This window comes from Pseudorca crassidens, chromosome 21 (assembly GCF_039906515.1).
Source record: "Pseudorca crassidens isolate mPseCra1 chromosome 21, mPseCra1.hap1, whole genome shotgun sequence".
Taxonomy (NCBI): domain Eukaryota; kingdom Metazoa; phylum Chordata; class Mammalia; order Artiodactyla; family Delphinidae; genus Pseudorca; species Pseudorca crassidens.
The window spans coordinates 34,039,650-34,046,112 of NC_090316.1; the positions used below are offsets into that span (position 1 = coordinate 34,039,650).

The 6,463-nt window shown below is 32.8% G+C and overlaps 1 long non-coding RNA gene across 2 annotated transcripts in view; it reads right to left on the reverse strand.

The window, feature by feature from the left end:
- LOC137215879 (uncharacterized) overlaps positions 1 to 5,068 on the reverse strand; it is a 159,316-nt gene extending 154,248 nt beyond the window's left edge. For both annotated transcript variants that reach the window (XR_010939464.1, XR_010939465.1), the window contains exon 1: positions 4,987 to 5,068. This is a non-coding gene — a long non-coding RNA (uncharacterized lncRNA). The remainder of the gene's footprint in view (positions 1 to 4,986) is intronic.
- Positions 5,069 to 6,463: the final 1,395 nt, after the last annotated feature.

The window sequence follows — 6,463 nt, forward strand, 5'->3', positions numbered from 1 at the left end:
GACACTACCTGAACCATCAATACACAAAGTGTGGTTCAAGAATGCCTGGGGGTTCCCAAGATCCTTTCTGGGGTCAGTTAGGTTGAAACTGTTTTCATAATAATATTAAACCTATATTTGCCTTGTTCACGCTCATTCTTTCATGAGTACTCTGTTGCAGAGGCTGCATTACATGGATGTCATTACTCTGTGTGTCACTGTTTTTGTTTAAAAAGTTATCAGTTTAAATTTATAATACAATAAATATGAGCAGTTATGTTCAACATAAATAAAATCTTTCCGGGATCCTCAATACTTTTTAAGAGCATACAATGCAAAGTTTGATAACCAATGACTAAAAATTTCTTACATTCTGACACAATCCGTTCTAGTCTTTTTTTTTCTGTGTATAGATGTCATTTAAAAATACCTGACATTTAAAAAAATCTGTGTCATTTGAAATATATATACCATATATTATGTGTCGATATATGTTTGAATATACATATATGTATTTGTAACCTGCCTTTTCCAACCAAATTTATAATATATATAATACATCTTAGAACTATATATATATGTACTTATCTATAAAATTTTCATTAATTATTTAATAGACGTATAGATGTAGCATCTATTAATAACCAGTCACCTTATTTTGATATAGAGGAGTTTGTTGTTGTTGCTATAAGAAAGTTAAACATCTACTTGTAGTGTTTTTACTCATGTAAAAATATGTGTATATATACAAATTTTGTATAAGTTTGTACAAATTTAGACTATTTGTACTGAATGTACAAATGGATTTTTAAAGATGAACACACCCCTTAGATTCATTGCTTGGAAAGTAATTACTGGGTCTAAAACATGCTCCGTATCATCAAACATTATTAGAGACTATTATACTCATTCATATTCCTAACAGCCTCCTTCTACAAATAGAATAAAAGTCATTAAATGTGGGAAATGGGTTCTCCTTATTGTCTGAATTTACCTCTGAAGTGCTAAAAATACTGTAATATATTCATATTTTGTGTCTCTTATTTATGAACTTTGTCCATTTTGATGATTATATTCCACAATAAGGGCTCTCTGTGTGTTACAGATAAAACTCCATCATATATTATATTTGCTACAATTCTCATTTCTTAATTTTTTATAATATGGTTAAGTGTACGTTTAACCATATTTTTTATGTAGTCAGATTCCGTTATTTTGATTTTGTCACAATAATGCTCTGTAATGAACAGCCATAAGTCTTAACGTCACGCATGTCTTATCAATGTCACATGAGCATTTTTTTTCTCAGTTTTACACTTGTGGGTAGTTGGGGTTCAAATGAGGACTGGGTGAAGCAGATTTGGGATCCAACTAAAAAGGGAAAAGGTCTTCTTCATAGGGTCACATCCTCCTAGAACTGTGACTGGACATATTCTCTGCGTGACTCGAGGGAGGCACAGCGGAGAACAACCACCACCACACAAGCATTATTTCCTGCCTTCATGCCTTGCCTTTCCCATATTGTCCTATAAATGGAATCATACAGTGCATAACCTTTCGGTTCGGGCATTTTTCACTTATCAAAGCATAGTTAAGATTCAGTCGTGTTGTTGTAGGAATCAATAGCTCTTTTTATTTCTGAGCGTTATTCCATTTCCTTGATGTTTGTCCATTCATTCACCTATTGAAGGGCACCTTTGTTGTATGTAATACTTCTAATTAGTATCAGTTTAAGAAATATCAGTAATATCTTTCCATGTAGGCTGGTATTCTTCTATGATATTTTTAATGGTTGCAAGGCCATTGAAGTCCATTCTCTAGATATACAGCAATTTGTTTACATAATTCCTTATTGATTGTTGACAATTCCCTAGATTAAAAATAATAATAATGATAATAATGATGGTAATAAAGAACTTTGAAACAAAATTTAGCTCTCTCCATAATTGTGTTCTTATTCTAACTTTCTTGGAGTCAAAAGAGACTCAAAATTTTAGGGCATTTGGACTCAAAATTTATGAGATTGATAATTTTCACTATACTGATCATCTCATGATTTTGTTTTTTGAGGAAGACGCATTAGGCTAAGGGAATGACAGAAGGATGTAAAAAGGAGAGAGGAAAGAAAAGATTACATTTCTTAAATTTACATGAGAACAAACTGTGTGACTGGAATTAATGCCAAAATAATACATTAGGCCAATTTTACCAAGTGTTCAATTCATAGGGATAAAGTTATTCACATTGTTATGATTAGTTCCATGTAGAAAAACTGAGTTTTTTTCACACATATTCTCATAAGACCACTTGTAATCAATCTACTCCTTCCCAAAATCTGCAGGTAGGATCTTTCATAATACAATTATTAGGTGGAAATTAATCAGCATAAACAGACAAAACAATGTAGATAATCTGTCAATTCAGTGAAAACATTCATCAAATTTATAATTTTAATAAAAATAAGAAAAGTGTCTGATTTCCCGAATTACATTTTTTTCAAAGGAGTTATTGCTGTCTTATAGACACTGTCTTAATATTCATATATTGTTTCCTCCCCAGTCAGCCAAGTAAAGTAAATAGCTGGATTCATACATTATCACCAATATTTTTTTTCCTTTGGAAAGTATGAAACCAATAGAACATTTTATGGTCACTTTCAACTTTCATTTAAAGCTCCAAATCCATGGTGAAGAAAAGTTAATCTATGATTTTTTGTTTTACTATCTTGCACTCAAGTCATAAAAATTTTTCATTTTAAAGAGGTACATAAAGTTAAATACTCTACTGAGCTTTATTTCTTAGCTCTTAAATGTATATGTATTATTTTCCTTTGAACTAAGAGGTGGCATATTGTCAAGAGTAAATAAATCTTGAAATTTATAAACTTCAGAATTTTGGTTCTTCAAATTTTCAGGGAAACTTGACCTTGGATAAAGGCAGTCACTGAGCCCTATCATAAAAGTTATATTCTTTATGTAGGCTTCCAGAATCTTCCTACAAACAGATCATCCATGCAAGAAATAAGGACAGCCATTTATGAGGAAAACATTTGTTAATTTTCTATGGTAATTTTATCAACTTTCTTTCTTGGATCAATTTAACTGTAAGAAGATAAGTGGATTATATTTTTCATTCCATTTATATTTTACATATTTATGATCCTATGTCACTATTAAAATACAAAGGACACCACTCCATGTATTAAGCTACCTCAACTATGGAAGGTCATGTTAAACTTGTAAGTAAGATTAAAAATCAATCTCTACGATATTGAAGAAAAATAAATTATCATCTCAAAACTTTGATAATTTAAACTTCAGAATGTATTAAACTTACAAATGTATCAAGCTTGATAAGTTAACTCAAAAATATAGTATCTTAAAATACCTTTTTTGGATCTTATGTTATTTGTATGAGTGGGTTTTATTATCAACAAGTTCCACTGGATAAAATGATTATAAATATATATATATATATATTTATATATATACACATGTGTATGTGTGTGTGTGTGTGTGTGTGTGTGTATGACACTGTTTTTAACAATGTTAGTGTAAATAATGCTTTAGGGAAATTACATTCACTCCATTGATAAACACTTAATGGCATATGACGACTGCCATCTCCTTTTATGTATAAAGGAATGGGCCATAGATGGATACACTGCTGTGTTATTAAAAATGCATTAGACTGCAAAACCCATGTCATATTGTAGGCAGAATTAAGAAATTTTCTAATATCATTAAACAGAACTGTACTAAAGCCAATATCAAGAATTTCAACACACTTAATAGTGTAAAAACATATAAATCATTACTTATTTTTGTGAATATTAACAAAATGCTGAAAAACTAGTATAAATAGTTAAAGTTTGGAATTGATTCTACATTAGACATAGTAATATATTTGTCCACATAACCAAGAATTACTTAAAGCTTTACACATATATTTATACAAAATATATATAACACAAAAATGTATATAAACACAAAATGCTTATACATTTTTTGTGTTTAGGCTTTTATATTAATGATATCATTTTGCATGTATCCTTTTGCAACTTGCTTAATTTCCTAAATGTTATTTTTAAATTTACAATATGAAACATTATTCTTTAATTTGCATACACTTTTAACTCAAAGTATTCAATTTCATGGAGAATCCAGACCCCTGAACATGTCTCCTTGTACACATGAACAAATGCTTCTCCCATTGATTCTTCTAACATGCCATGTAGCAATGCCCTTCTTCAATTTAGATGTCATCTTGGGTAGAACCCACAATTTTGTTATGAATTTCAGTTCTTTTAGAGACTTACTATTCACTTTCAAGTGTGATAGAAGAAATTTTCACATACTGAGGTATACAGAAATCATTCTGGCTTGAACTTTATGTTAATGAGAGTGGCCTGTCTCCTGGCCTGTTTATCACACACTGTCTGACAGCTTTAACCATTAAAGAAAAGAATGCATTTAGAAATCAAAATGGAGTAACTGTGATTCAGGGATTCAAAATGGAGCCCGGTGGCCATTGTGGATGTGGTTTCAGACGCATTCCCGCATCCCTGGGAACTTGAATTTTCTGAACTGTATCAAACTAAAGGATATCCTCAGCCATTTTCAAAACAATATCTACTAGCAGGTGCCAGCTGCAACCTTATGGTCACAAGGTCTCCCCTTGTAACTATGCAACCATTTCAGACCCCAACCAGTTCTTGCTTAACAAACACCCTTACTTCTTGCCAGTCCCAAACCTGATTTTTGACACATGATTTATGTAACTTTGCTGCTTTTGCCTATATAAGCCTTCCCTATTTTGCAGCCCTGCAGAACGCAATTACAGTGTTTCTTGAATCTGTGTCCCCTAGTCCCCAGTTTGGCTCAAATGAAACTCTTCTATTTCTATTATAGATTGTTTATTGATGATTTGCATCTACTAGTGTTAAAATTTCAGCCACTCTAAATTAAAACTTTGATCCCACGTCAAATCCAATCATTCTCCACTCACCTGCCCCAGACGCCTGTGATGGGAGGGAGATTTAATATATTCAGCGTCCCTTTCTTGTCTTCCTCCTTCTCCTCTGTCTCGTGACTCCTTCAAATCAAGGCACGCGAAGATGGCATGAGAGGTAAAGACTTACCCAGAGGATCTGCACTTCTTCTTTGACCGGAAGTGCCTCTATCATGGCAGTTTTATGGGAAGGTTGCAGGACCTTTCCTCTGCCATAAGCATTGCTCTCTGTGACGTCATGTGCAAGCAAGAGCTCTTCCTGTGTCGGCGGAGGGGGAGTGTGTGTGAAACAGCTCCTGCCTCAGCACCTTCCTGTGGGGAAGCCATGAGTAAGCCCAGTGAATTTTCCCACAGGGAACACTGCTGCTAGCCATGACAAATGCCTCAAGGGCAGCCTCCACACTGTATTGTCCCATTCAATAACCTGTTCTTAAAAGATAATTGGCTTAATAACAAAATTCACTGCTGATCCTATTTCTATCCTCCTTAAAATACTGCAAAGGCTTTTGTATGCTCTGACATCTATTACCCTGTCCCGATTTCTGGCATGTTACTCTTCTATAGTACTTTGTAATCATCTTGGTTTTATGCCCCCCTAAATGACTCACTATTAATATAGAGGTGGTGTTTATATAGCCTTTTCTTATTAGCTCTGCCGGCAAATGTATCACTTTCTTTACTCACAATTGCTTCTTGAATTCAATCTTTTTTTTCTGGATTCAGTTTCCCTGTTTCTAAAATATATTTTAACTAATAGTTCTTTGATGAGGCTCTGTTAATAGCAAATTCTTTAAGTCTTTTCTTTTTCCTTTTTTTAATCCTTTCACTTGAATTTTAGTTTATATGGGTTTACAGAATTCTATGTTAAATGATGTTTTGCCTTATTAAGGATGCCTTATTAAGGAAGGAGTCTGCTGTCAGTGCAATTATACTACTCATAACATTGTTTTCTGTGTTATTTTATAATGCTGTTATGTTTTACCTAGGTGTTTATGCTTTTTTCTTTTTGCTAAGGATACACTGAGCTAATTTGAATCTGAGAAATTATTTATTTCAACATACCAGACAAAAATCAGCCACTACATGAGATATTTTTGTCCAACTCTTGTCTATATGTCTGGAAATCCAGTAAGACGCACAGTAGTTCCCTCTTATCCACGGGGGATACTCTCCAAGACTCCCAGTGGATGCTGGAAGCCATGGATATACCAAACCATGAATGCCTGAAGCTGTGGATATATATGTATGTATGTATTATACATATGTGTGTGTGTGTGTGTATATATGTAATGTTTTTCCTATACATGCATACCTATGATAAAGTTCATAAGTTAGGCACAGTAATAGATTAACAATAATAATAAAACAGAGCAATTATAACAATATACTGAAATAAAAGTTTTATGAATGTGGTCTCTCTTTCTCAAAATATCTTATTGTACAAATTTAATGCCTTTTCCATCTTAACTAAGCA